The following is a 14,605-nucleotide window of genomic DNA, read 5'->3' as shown; positions in this document are numbered from 1 at the left end:
TTTTCTAGGAAAACTGAATTCTTATAGCCTCTACATAAAATACGTATTCGGCATAACTAATTGTTGATAGAAAATAGTTATTTGGAAAAGAAACTGCCTATTCTGGATGTAAGGGGGATAGAGCCAGTAGCTTATATTTTGTCCTTTTCTTTTGATTACAGGTAAGTGGTTATTTACTTATTTAACAAAGTTAACGTAACTTAGATGAAATATGTTTTCCCCTTGAGGTATTATACTTTGCTATAAAGAAATATCAAAGAAATTTAAATGTGTTCTCAATTAAATGCATTGGCCCAGATTCCAGAGCTGAGCTGAATTTCTCAAATTATAGTTCAAATGTATCAGTCTTCCTATGAAGTTTATTGTTCTGTAGGGGAATTGGCTAAGAGAAACTTCAACACTGGTGGGCTTTAAGGATGCAGTAATAGCTCTTGAATATCCATCAACATAGAAAATTGTTTGAGGTAGAGAATAAATTTGACTTAAACTCCTTCAATATGCACAGGTCAAATGATTCTGCACAGGTTCCTTTAGGAGAAAAATCTGAAACCAGTGATAATAATAAAACGTTCTCATGAGAATGATATCTGGCAAATTTCACCCAGCAAATATCATGACATTTAAGCCCAAAGTGACTGGTGAAATCTTTCTTTTTTTGATTTAAACAGTGGCCTTCAATAAACAACACATTGGATCTTCAAGTCTCTGGTCACTATTCTTAATTAGTATTTTGTTTTGTCTGTTGTTTCTTTAATTCATCTTGGGATCCTTGTACTGTGGCTTTTCCCTTAACGTAGCCACTTTTCTAAGCCACAACAGCCATTGCAGCTTCTCTCATTATTCCTAGTACTGCTATTTAGTGTCAGCTTCAGAAGTGGAAGCACACAAGGAAAGAAATGTTCATGCTGTGTTTGTCTTGGTTGCATAGCCTTACAGGGTTGATTCGTATGGAAATCCAAACTGTAGGAATAATATTTCAGTGAGAGAAAGATGCAGAAAAATCTTTATTGATGAGTAAAGGGCTAGGTCATTGCATTCACATCCATCCCACTGCAAATGAAATCTACAATTTAAATGGCACACCCTATAAATTCAGCCATGAGGATGCAGGGTAGGCAGATTCTGGCTGCCCCATTGGGTGTGGCAGATACTTGAATTCCTCAGTTGTGTTCTACACACAGAGATAGCACCATAGTGTTTTATTTAATTGTTTCCCATAATATCAGCTGCCTGAAGGTAACACTTCTACATATTATGATAAGTTATGGAGGATACCATATGTAGTTAGACTAGCCGTGTCTTAATGAGTAGATATAGGCAGTAAGTATGTTAATACTTCTCATCTGTCAGGAAAGAGTCATCAGTGGCAGCAAAACTTCTCTGTGCTTCCATTCACTTTGTCTTTATGGTTCTACATTGCAATTAATACAAATTCTAAGGGCCTTTACCTAAGGTGCTTTTTTTTTTCAATGTGGTAGTGTGTAGGCTAGTTTGTCTGTGATTCTGTAGTTCTATCATGATTTTTCTTTGTAATCAACTAAAACACAGCTATAGCCCTCAAGCAAGTATTTTAAAATGGCAGACAATTATATAATACACACAAATTGAAGGCATAAAAAGGGAAAAGGAAAAAGTTCTTTGTTTAGGTATATCCTGAAATGTAAGAAAGAACACAGTATGTATTTGATCTTTTTAAAACTTCACATTACTTTGTGTAGTTACTTGCTTGAATTGTAAATATATTTTTATTCTTATGGAAAACGTCTTAGCACAATAGTAAATCATCCTAGACTTGAACATGTCACTTTCTCACCTGGGTTTGTCATTTCGAATATTTGTCATGAGTGAGGCTACAGTTTCTCTTATGGAGCCCCCATTTATGAAATTCTGTGCTGTTAATGCAGGTCTTCAAATTAAAATGAATTAGGTTTTTTTAAAATAAAATAGGGGTTAAAGCAAAATCACTCTAATATACTCACTCATTATACCTCATTGCAATGTGAAATCTGTTTCCCAAAAACACGTATATTCTTCCCATTAAAAAAAAAATACTTTTCAATGACTTGGAAGCTAAGCATAAGAAGGAAGAAGTAATGAAATGAAAATAGTTTCAGGACCAAGGGATGCAACTTGGGGCTTATTATTTCCCTAGGGATCCACCTTCTATTTTTCTCATCAGATTGCGTGCACATGTAAGTTTAATTGTCTTACAAGGCACCCTTATGAAATTTAGCATGTTACTGTCACCCTGAGTGTGTAAGTCAATCCACCATGATAAAAGAAGCATTTGAAGAGGCAAGTAACTTTCCAGAATCAATAGAATATACCTAATCTTGTTAGGGCAAAAGAAGATCGACTTTATTAAATGTTGGATTGAGTAATTAGACAAGAATAGGATTGCAATTTAATTAATTTAGCATATCTGCCTTGTATCTGACATGGCAATATTTCTTGACATATGGAAATTAGAGACGTTCTAAATTATTCTCCAAGGAGAAGAAACAAAAAAAAAGCGTATTTGCTAAGTACATTTTAATTTTAATTGAAGTTTCTGTGATGATGGAAATGTTTGATATTTGCATGGTCTAAGGCTATAGGCATTGACCACATCTGGCAACTGAGTACTTAGTGTAATTTAAAATCTAAAATTTTATTGCATTTTAGTTAATGTATATTTAAATAGTCACATGTGGCTCGTGGCTGCCATACTGGACTTTGCAGTTCTAAATACTAAAGAAGTAGAACAATTTTCGTGGAAGGAGGTTTGGGGAGAGCATCCCAGAAGAAAGGAAAAACTTATGCAATGCCTGAAAGTGAAACCAGGGAAACGGTAAATAGCCAATTTGAGTAGAGCAAACATTGCACAAAGGCATGTTTCAAAGGGGGAAGAAAGAAATTAAACCAGGGAGTTGGTATTTTTTAAGTACAGCCTGGCCACAATTTTTTTAACCAGATTACTAATTCCCAAATAAAAGCTTAAGCAGATCCATCAGGCTCCCATTTGTTCTAACTTGATGTAATTAATAAGATATATGGAGTTTGTTTTGATGACCCTTTAATAAAGCTATATTCTGTGTACGTATATATAAATACATATGTGTATAACTGCCTCCTAAAGAAATATTGAGAAAGACAAGTGCCATTTGGAGGAAGGACTAGGTTAAAGCTCTCTGTTTATTTTCAGCTGTGTTATCGGATCTTTGCATTTCATGGCTAAGATCAACAATTGCTTCAATCACAATCCCAAGGAATGGTTGTGGGTTTTTTTGTTTTTGTTTTTGTTCCTTTTTTTAGAAATTTGCTGAGCAGTTGCATCACTGAATATTTCTTTTTGGACACAGCAGTTTCAGTATTTTGGTATCTTAGTTACTATTGATTGCTCTATCCACAGGAAGTCGATGACTAACAAGAAGGCAGTGAGGATATACAGTATCACAACAGGAAAGTTTCTTGAGATCACCTAATAAGTAAGTGCCTAGATTCAAGTCTAAGCCTCTCATTTTCCATCTGGGGACACTGTGGCTCAGTGAAGTCAAGTTGATGGTGTTGGTTTACCAATTTAACAAATATTTCTTGAATCCTTCAGTGTTCCAAGCATCCTTTTCATTTCTGTAGATGTGATAGACAGCCAAATCTCCGTCTTCCATTCATGGAGCTTACCTTCTAGTGAGGAGGAATATAATATGCACCTAAATATATCCAACAATCAATTCGTTCTTTCAACAATATTTTATTGAATGCTTCTTATGTACCAGTCATAGTGCTAAAAACTGGGAATATAGCATCAAGAACAATAGAAAAGAAAGAAAAATAGGCAAATAACCTGTGCCCCTCTGGGGCTTCCAATCTGATAAGGAAAGAGAAAACAAACAAGGTAAATCAGTAAATAATTATAGTGTGTTCAATATAAGAAAAAATAAATAACTGAAAGGAGATTCAGGGGGAACTGAAATTTGGGTAGATTGGCCAGACAAGCTTTACTGAGAAGATGACACTAGAACACAGCCCTTGAAGGAAGGGAGGAAGCAATTCCTTCAATATCCGATGGAAGACCTTTTCTGACAGAGGAGGAAAAACAAGTGCAAAGACTCTGGGGCTGAAATATGTCCTCCATGTTCAAGGAAACACAAAGAAGCCAGCATGGCTGGAGTAAGGGGAATAAGGTGGAGGGAGACTGGAAATGAGCTCATGAAATTAACAGCCCAGGGAGACCAGATAAAGTCTCATTTTTCATAAAAGAAGGGTGGCTTTTATTTTGAGTAAAAAAGGAAAGTTTTTAGGGGTTTTCATTAATAGAGCGACATGACCTAACATATTTAGTAAGAACACTCAAGCTACTTTGCGGTAAATTGACTAAAAAGGATGAGGGACATAAGTAGAGATGTCAGGGAGAATGCAATTGCAATAACCCAAGTAAAACAATGACAGCAGCAAATGTGGTGAGAAGTGGTAACAGCTTACGTAGAGGTATAGGTTTACTTCTAATTGTCTGTATATCAGTATCTTTTGAAAGCAGAACCAATATCATTTGTTGATGGGTTGAATGAAGAGTATGAGAGAGAAAAAGATAAATTAAAAAAAAAAATAAACATTGATGGCCTAAACAACAGAAAATATGGAGCTGTCACAAACTGCTACTGTGTGTGTGTGTGTGTGTGTGTACGCACGCATTTTGAGTGATGTGCTGAGTTATTAGAAATAATAAATGATGAGTGATGAGGTGAAGGTGTAATTGCAGATGTAATCGTCTATATAAGTTCCCTTTTTATTTTATTATTTTATTTTATTAACATGGAGGCTTGCTGTGCTGCCTAGGCTGGAGAGCAGTGGCAGGATCTCAGCTCATTGCAACCTCTGCCTCCTGGGTTTAAGCAATTCTCCTGCCTCAACCTCTGGAGTAGCTGGGATTACAGATCCCTATAACCACACCCAGCTAGTTTTGGTATTTTAGTAGAGACGAGGTCTTGCCATGTTGAACAGGCTGGTCTAAAATTCCTAACCTCAGGTGATCTGTCTGCCTCAGCCTCCTAACGTGCTGGAATTAAAGAAGTTACCTTTTAATATAGACCTAAAATAAATTCTCTTCTGGATAGGGAAGCGTACTCCAAGGAGAGCATAGAACAAGGGCAAGGGTCATGAGAAAGGAATTCTCTGGTCACGTTTGAGAAACAAGGAGGAGGCCACAGTGGCTACAAAGGAGTCATACGATCAGTGAGGTAATAGAAGGTAGATTATGTGACCCTGCAGGCCATGGAATATGCCTTGTATACTCCCTGCATGAGACAGGAAGCCTCTGGAGGGTTTTGAGCAGAGAAACTGATATGCCTTGAATATGATTTTTTAAAGGTTACTCTGGATTGTCATCGAGGGTCGAGAGAGCAGAAAGACCAGCTTAGAAGACTATTTTAACAATACAGGTAAGAGATAATGGACTACAGCTGTAGGGGTAGAAATGGTAAGAAATATTTCTATTCTGGATGCATTTTGAATGTAAATACAACAGCATTTTTGGAAGAATTAATGGTGAGAAAAAGAACGAAGTCAAGGATATCTCCAGGTTTGCAAGCCTAAGCAACTAGAATAACAGGCCTGTTACTTTTTGTCATAGGAAGATTGTGGGAGAATCAGCCTTGGAGAGAATGATCAATTGTTTGGTCTTTGACAGATTATAATTCAGAATCCTATCAGACATCCAAGACGCAGCTGTGAGAAGGTAGTTGTTTAAAGCAGTTTAGAGTTCACGAGGGAGGTCAGTGCAGGATATACACGCGTATGCACACACACACACTTGCCACTGGTATATAGATGGAACCAGAAGATGCCACTTGTGAAATTGATGTATATGGATGCTGATAGAGAAAAAAGAGGGCCAAGAACTAAGCCCACAGACACTGCGACATTAGAAATCAGGAAAATGAAAAGCAAATCGACTGAAAAGGAACAGCCAGTGAAGCAGGAAAAGAACCACGAGTGGCAAACTGTAAACCTGTAAACTGGAGGCCCAGGGAAAAAACATGTTTCAAGCTGAAGAAACAGATCAACAATAGTAAATACTGTTCATAAGTCCAGTAAAATTAGCCCTTGACCATTGGAAATGGCAACTCAGCAGTTGTCTTGTAGATGTCATGATGACATCTACAAGATCATTTTTGATGTTAGATACAAAATTATAATTTGACTGCTTTGAATAAAGCCTAACAGTAGTGTCACTGGAAGTCAAGTGAGTCTTATGAATCTTAGTGCCACACAGTTTCTCCAACTCCAGCCTGGTCCCCAGTGTTTCTATGAAATATTAATGTGTACCCACAGGTACCTATCTATACATGATTCTTACAGTAATAATAATCATCACTAAAACAGGTTTTAAAGATATGTAAAAATAACAAAGGCATATATAGTTATTATAATTAAATAAGATGCTATGCACACTGCATATGAACAGATCACAGTAGAAGTTATTCAATGTACGAGTAGCCATTTATTAACTAAAATTTAATTAATTTTTAAGCATCATTCATCAAAGAAGCAATTCCCTGATTTGTCTTTGTTTTAATGATTAGCAGTCTATAGTATGTCTTAGTTTATAATTTTAATATATATTTGTTATTCAATATTATTCAAAGTCTAATATTTGTAAGACACAAAAATCTGCAGTTGTAAAAAGAAGTTTTAGCCAGGTGCAATGGCTCACACCTATAATCCCAGCACTTTGGGAGGCCGAGGCAGGTAGATAGCTTGATCTCAGGAGTTCAAGGCCAGCCTGACCAATGTAATGAAAGCCCATCTTCACAAAAAAATGCTAAAAAAAAAAAAAGAGAGAGAAAGAAATTAGTTTGGTGTGGTGGTACATACTTTTGGTCCAAGCTACTCAGGAGGCTGAGGTGGGAGGATGGCTTGAACCCATGAGGCAGAGGTTGCAGTGAGCTGAAATCATGCCGCTGCACTCCATCCTAGCTGACAGAGCAAGATCCTCTCTCACTATATAAATAAATAAATAAACAAATAAATAAATAAAAGTTTTAGATACAAAACAGTTTCTTGGCATTGAATGGAATAAATCAAGGAAAGATTAACAATTAAAGACTGGTTTTCAAAATCTCAGAAGCCAAGTGGTTTAACAGAAATTAGTACATAGTTTCTGCAATACCCTAATTCAAAGGTGTTCCACTGTTAACCATAGCCTGTTTTACTATTTCTGATGGGCTAGATCTCTGCAAACAAGATTGTCATACAGCACTAAAGTGGAAATAAATCATCCCCCAAAACCACAATGTTTTGTCCAGTACAAAAACATAATTCAATAAAATGATTCATAGTATTAACCATAAAGAAAGAAATCACTTAAAAGGGCTGGTCTCATTAAAATGTTCTTTGTATTCGTTTTCATATCAACATATAAAATGAATTATTTTATTTTGTTCTTTTGATCATAATTAATGACTTAATTGTTTGAAATTATTTCTATGTTTCTTAAAAAGCATATAAATCAGAGCTCAGTTATTTCTTATAGCAGAGAATTCATCTGTGAGATCATTTATTTGTCCATTTTACTCCAAATGAACCTTACATCTCATGAGCTTTGCTTGATATTCTGCCAATGTTTAAATGTGTTCTGTAGTCAAATAAGCTTAGGAAATAATTCCCCACAGCAAGAAACCTGAGGCATAGTAACAGGCTTTTGGCTACATGTTGGTCACCACAAAACAGGATTGGAGTAACTCAGGTTGTAGAATTGTGTTAGTATTAAGTGCTTGATTTCTAAAATATTAAAAAACCAAGTCAGACATATTGTTGCACTTGCATAATGCAGGCAGGCAGGTGAATAAAGATCAAACCAGGGAATTAATCAGTATCAAATTATTTTAATAGTGCAAGATTATTCAGGGAAAGTAGGCAACAGTAAATTTTTAATTGGAAAGAAAAATAGAATTTGTAGTTGTGATAAATCTAGATCTAGAGAAATTTACTGAATGCTAGAAACAAAATATATGTATGTATATATATGTACACACACACACACACACACACACACGCACACACATATATATATGTAGTTTCTTTTTTAAATAATGTAATTCTGGGCCAGGTACAGTGGGTGACTCATGCCTGTAATCCCAGCCCTTCAGGAGGCTGAGGCGGTTGGATCACCTGAGGTCAGGACTTTGAGACCAGCCTGGCCAACATGGTGAAACCCCATCTTTACAAAAAAAATACCAAAACAAACAAACAAAAAATCAGCTAGGCATGGTGGCTTGGAGTACCAGTTACTTGGGAGGCTAAGGCAAGAGAATCACTTGAACCCGGATGATGGAGGTTGCAGTGAGCCAAGATGGCGCCACTGCACTCCAACCTGGGTGACAGAGTGAGACTCCATCTCAAATAATGATAATACTGGACCTGTTAATTTTCAGTCACTAAGCTAGTTACCAGGGATTCTGAGATGAGCCTTCACAAAGAATATCACCTAGGTCAACGGTTCTCAGTGTGTAGTTCCCAGACCAGCAACATCATCATTGCCTGGGAATCTGTGAGAAATGCAAACTTTTAAACACCCAGATTTACTGAATCAGAAACTCCGAGGTTGGTAACCTACAATCTGTGTTGGAACGAACCTTCCAGGTGATTCTGATGTATGCTAGAGCATGAGAACCTCCAACCTAGCTAATCATTCTAATCTCATGGGTGAAGAAATTCAGACTCAGATTAGCAGGTGATTTGGGAATATGGATTAAAACTTATGAGTCTTTTAGTCTCTACTGCACCAATAATTCTGCTTAGAGCACCTGAGAACACATTAGCTTGCTTACTCAGCATCCATTTGGTTGCTTTTATTTCTGTTAGAATAATGGTTCTGTTAAAGGACTTCTTACTCTACATTTTTAGGTTCCAAAGGAAAGTGGCCTTATTCTCAGATGATACTTTTTCTAAGCAAATCAGGGTAGTAGCAATATCTTTGTTATTTATCCACATAGGGAAGAGTATTTGACCCAATTATGGCCAGTGAGAAAAAAGGAAAACTTTTGAGAGATATTTTCTCACTCCTGAGAAGAACTTATGAGAAGATGAAATACCTCTTCTTCCTAGGTATTGCCATTTTTGGGTAGAATTCCTGGGACACCTACAGCCCTTTTGTTGCTAAGGGCAAGTCCAAACTTCAGAGAACATTACAATATTTACTAGTAAAGAAAGTATAATACCCATGATGTGACTGAGCTACTAAAACAACCTGAAACAACCAATTAAAACATACACCCTCCCTTGGGAGTTTGAATTAATTGCATAATAAAGGCCACTATGAGTCAAGTTTAAGCCACTGAGTCAAAGTTTCTGCTACTTATATTTGAAAACACCTTGGACACAGGAGTTTTAACACTAACCTGTTGGAGCTCCTTAATATCTTGTTTGCTTCTCGTATTTATAAATCGTAACCAAAAGAAGGCATAATGTTAAAAAAGATAGATTTTTCATCCCTAATCCTACTTCCTCCTCTATTCTTGAAATGTAAACCTTTTTAACCCTTTCTAATTGTTTGATAGTCTTTATCATTATTATAAATAACATTTCTGATATCTACTGATTGGTAATTTTTAAATATATGTTTATTTCCTGATATGAAATTATTATCCTACTTATACAACTTCAGTTTCCCTTTCTGTCACCTATCTCCTATTTTTATTTTAGTTCTGTTAGTAGTTACCTTTATAATTTTAACTAGGAAAATTTTGATCTACTAGTTTTGATCCAACAAAATTAAGTAGTACATGCTGATTATCCAGTACATTAGATGAAGAAATAATAACACTTCTCTGCTTCCACTTCTTTCCTTTTTTTCCGTAGCTGCAAACTCTTTTATCAATGTTCAAATTAGGCACATATTCTTCTGGAATATTACTAAAGTGATTTGAAAACACTGAAAATCATTAGTCCTTTACATTTCAATGATCCAAATGTTGTTCCCCAAAGAATTAAAGGACTGAACTCAGAAATTGAGGCATAATTCTAGCCTCTTAAATCTATGCTACTTAACATGGAATTTCCAGGCATTAAGATCAAATAGATTACCTCCCTTTCCACTTCATCACATGTCACATCTTAGTTTGTTTCATATTTGAATCATGACATTCTTGTTTTTCTTATCCTAGAAGATCCAATCACTTTTTCATTAACTTCTGGATAGAACTACATGTTCATCTTATTATTAAGGGCTTCTAAGTCTCTCGATTTTTTTCTCCCATAAGTCCCAAATGGCATCTTTTAAAAAGATCTTTTTACTTCTTGGTCTAAATTAGACAGATAAAAGTCTATGTCAGCTGCACAGATGTCTTTATGGGAATGTTTTTCAGATAAAATTGCGGGTTACTTCTGTTTAGATCTAATATTTTCTTTTTAGTTGGGTTTCTCTTTTATTGTTTTACTGGATCATGATGTTAAGTGTTTTAAGGATTTGTATAGAACTAAACATTCTGTCTTTTCATATCTCAAAAATATGCTCACTTTGCCCTCATGTCTGATTTATACTTTCCAGATTCAAACTCTGAACAATTGCTTTGCCTCATTAGTTTCTAGCATTTAGTAACACTCTTAAAAGTCTGATACCAAGGTAAAAATTTTGTGTTTCTAGATATTCTCATTTCTTTTCCAGAGAACTGAATTTTCTCTTTACACTTTCAGAATAACATATATAATTGTAAATTTTTCTTTACATATTCATTTATTCATTTCTTCATTTATTCTACAATGGACCTCAGTGTTTATTATATCAGTCAGACTTTCTACTGATTTTTTATGTGTTTTGACAATTATATTTTTAATTAGCAAGAGTTATTTATTTTTTTTCTACATTTTCTCTTTTTCATAGTAGCCTGGTCTTGTACTATGAATATGATATTCTCTCTCCTTTCTCTAAGAATATTAATTGTAATTGGTAACACAGTTCTCTTAGATTTATTGACTCCCGGTAGTTCCTCCAGTCAATTGTTGTGTTTATTTTCTAGCTCTATCTCTTTCTACTATTTACTCCAAATAACTTTCCCTCCAATGGGAGGCCTAAGCGAGGGCCATGGGGCAAGAGTGATTTTCAAGTGACTTGGGCTTTCTTTTATGAAGCACGAGAAAGCATGAGAGAAGGCAGGACAGCAGCCCAGGGCTCACGTAATTTCCAAAGTTAAGATGAACTTCACTCCAAGGGGAGCAGTTTTGCTGTGCTTTAACCCTCAGTGGAGCTGTGGAGCTGCCTTTATTGATTTACTTTTCTATGCTGAATCCTGCTACTCTCTTTCCAAGCCCAATAGCCACATCACATGTCTTCCAAAGCAGGTTTCTTGTGTCTTAACACAGGTCAGGCCAAGTGCTGCAGCCAGAGCTCTGTAAACTCGAGTAGTGGAGAGGGAAATTGAGAGGATTTACCTTCTTGGTATTTTTTTTTAATATAGACAGCCCTCTGATTAGCTCTGCTGATGACTGCTTTCTAGACAACTCCGCTAGGACGATTAGGACCTGCTCACTCTGAACTTAATGTAGTTTCAGAACTTACGGCTCCTGCCTCTGCTCACAGCTTTCTCACCTGGACTTTTAATCTCTGGTTTCCTCTGTCCCATATATCCCTTAATGAAGTCTTACCTTCTTTTCCATCTTTCAGGAATTCCGCAAAATATTTTATCTACTGGTGACACCCATTAGGGTTTTCAGGATTATATGAATTATTTCATGTAAACAAAAATGTTTATAGTTATATCACTGGTGTGTTGAAAGACCTTGTAGATGGATATGTGCTCTCAATACATTATTTTGCTCTGAATGCACACATACACCCACACATATACACATATCAATACACACACAGACACACACACACACATGTTATAGAACACATGAAGTAATTTATGCAAAATTTCCTTAGATAATGATAACATTAGACTGAAATAATATTCTGATTGAACAATTATATCAAGGAAAGAATTTTTTTTCACCATTGTAAGAAATGAGTTTTATTTCTTACCTCAGAATTTATACAAAATTTAACTTAAAATTGATAATAGCCTTAAATATAAAAACCAAAAATCTAAAACTTAAATTTTTTGTTATTTTCGTAGCTTTTGAGGTACAAGTGGTTTTTGTTACAGGGATGAATTATAGCACAGTGAATTCTGAGATTTGAGTGTACCCATCACCCAGGTAGTGTACATTGTACCTAATGTGTAATTTTTTTAAATTTTATTGCATTTTAGGCTTTGGGGTACATGTGAAGAACATGCAGGATTCTTGCATAGGCACACACGTGGCAGTGTGATCTGCTGCCTTTCTCCCCATCACCCACATCTAGCACTTCTCCCCATGCTATCTCTCCCCAACTCTCCTCCCCATGCTGTCCCTCCCCTATTTCCCCCCAACAGACCCCAGTGTGTAGTGCTCCCCTTCCTGTGTCCATGTGTTCTCATTGTTCAACACCCGCCTATGAGTGAGAACATGCGGTGTTTGATTTTCTGCTCTTGTGTCAGTTTGCTGAGAATGATGGTTAAGGAAAGAATTTTTAATACTTGTGAGCCACAGTAACTTATGTATCACTTTAAACAAGGAAACATGCAAATCAAGGTGGTGGAATCAAAGTGATGACAAAATATAAATATGGCAGAAAATAGCATGAAAACAATAATTATTAATAGACATATCTCGAATAATCCTGCAAAATTTGAGCAAACATTAATAATATAGAAAAAGAGAGAGGAAAACCAAGCTGTAGAAAGATCATGTTATTTCATACACATAAAGTTCAATCCGAATAAATATCAAGGTTTTTATAGAATTTTATCAAGCAAGAGAAAACCAGGAGTTGTTACTGATCTGAGTAATGTTGCAGAGAAATTTGCCTTCATTTTCTTAATATCTTGGTTACTATGCGCTTTGTAGAGTAAATTCATCACAAAAGTTTGTTTAATATGCTGACTGGCAGCAAATAAGAAATTATAGTGAGCCAATACCATTCCTTCTTCAACTAGAAACTAAAAGCTGGACTAAGCCATCCAATAAAACTCAGAGGTGTTCCTTTAATTTTCTCATGAGTCCCTTCAGGTGACTTAAATAAATGGATGGATTTGTACATGGTTATGTAAACTTAGATTGAACCTACGTTAGGCCAGGTACAGTGGCTCACAGTTCTCTCAACATTTTGGAAGACTAAGGTGGGAGGATTACTTGAGCCCAGGAGTTCAAGAGCAGCCTGGGCAACATAGTGAGACCCCGTCTCTGCAAAAAATAAAAATTCACTGGGCATGGTGGCACATGTCTGTAGTTTTGGCTATTCCAGAGGCTGAGATGGGAGCAATTGTTGAGCTCAGGAGGTCAAGGCTGCAGTGAGTTGTATTCCTACCACTGCACTCCAGCAACAAAGCAAAACTGTCTGAAAACTAAAAACAAACAAACAAAAAAAAACCTAAAGTAATTAGTACCTATTGTGAAGCAATTTTCAATTTCACATACTGTTATTATATACCTTAAGTTACATAATATTTTTTTCATTCTTATAAAATACACTGCCTAAAAATATACTTAAGCAAAAATATCTAGCAAAATAAGACACGAAATGGTTTGTGGGACAGTAGTATCCCTTAATTTAAACTGGCATGTATACATAGTTTAGGATTTTTTTTTCTAAAATATTTCCTGGCTGGGTGTGAGGGGTGGCTCATGCCTGTAATCCCAGCACTTTGGGAGGCCAAGTTTCATGGATCATCTGAGGCCAGGAGTTTGAGACCAGACCAGCCTGACCATTATATGAAACCCCATCTCTACTAAAAATACAAAAATTATCCAGGTATGGTGGCAGGCACCTATAATCATCCTACTTGGGAGGCTGAGGCAGGAGAATCACTTGAACCCAGGAGGCGGAGGTTGCAGTGAACTGAGATCATACCGCTGCACGCCAACCTGGGCAACAGAGTGAGACTCTATCTCAAAAATAAATAAAATATTGCCTTTTTAATTGTTATTTAAATTGTATGTGAAATGGGCACACCAGGATCCCACTTTTGCAGTACACCAAAGGCAATTTTATAGTACACCAAAGGTGCATTCCTCAATTCTTCATGATCTTGTATAGCATACTCATTATAGGCAAGACGAGATTTATAAAAGCTGGGAGAATCTTATTCCCACAATCCTTCTTTGACCTATGAAATAAGAGCTTTGCCAATTCTGCCATTGTATTAGGTAAGTACTAGGGAGGCATCTTCCACCATTTTCTCCATCCTCCTTATTTCCTCCTCTCCAGAAGAAGATGGGTGACTTTGCTAATTAGTACACTAGGGCAAGGGCTACAGCTTGCAGGTGACCCACATTCTTGGCTTCAGCTTTCTCTTTTTCACTTTCCCTATCATCAGTGTGCCCGCCAGGGATGTGTGTTCCCTCTTACCACTCCTGCTCTCATGCAGGAAGTCGGCATGACTTAGAATAAGGCAACATTCTCTCAGCCCTGGCTTGCTGAATTCTAGAGTGTATGGAAGGTTATTCTCTGTATAGTTGAACAGGTAAATCTCTGCTCAAAATAACCAACACTCCCAAGAAAAAGGTTCCAATGTCAAGTTGAGAAAGATGGATAAAATCAGAAGTC

At 36.3% G+C, this 14,605-nt stretch overlaps 1 long non-coding RNA gene across 1 annotated transcript in view; it reads left to right on the top strand.

The window, feature by feature from the left end:
* Positions 1–3,201: 3,201 nt before the first annotated feature.
* Positions 3,202–14,605, top strand: part of LOC116559807 — an 83,062-nt gene continuing 71,658 nt past the window's right edge. The window contains exons 1-2 of the long non-coding RNA XR_004272637.1: positions 3,202–3,467; positions 5,347–5,417. This is a non-coding gene — a long non-coding RNA (uncharacterized LOC116559807). The remainder of the gene's footprint in view (positions 3,468–5,346; positions 5,418–14,605) is intronic.

Source organism: Sapajus apella, unplaced genomic scaffold (genome assembly GCF_009761245.1).
Source record: "Sapajus apella isolate SASKATOON/1434 unplaced genomic scaffold, GSC_monkey_1.0 scaffold24, whole genome shotgun sequence".
Lineage (NCBI taxonomy): Eukaryota > Metazoa > Chordata > Mammalia > Primates > Cebidae > Sapajus > Sapajus apella.
Note: the sequence above shows the minus strand (reverse complement) of the source record. Positions and strands in the feature narration are given on the sequence as shown.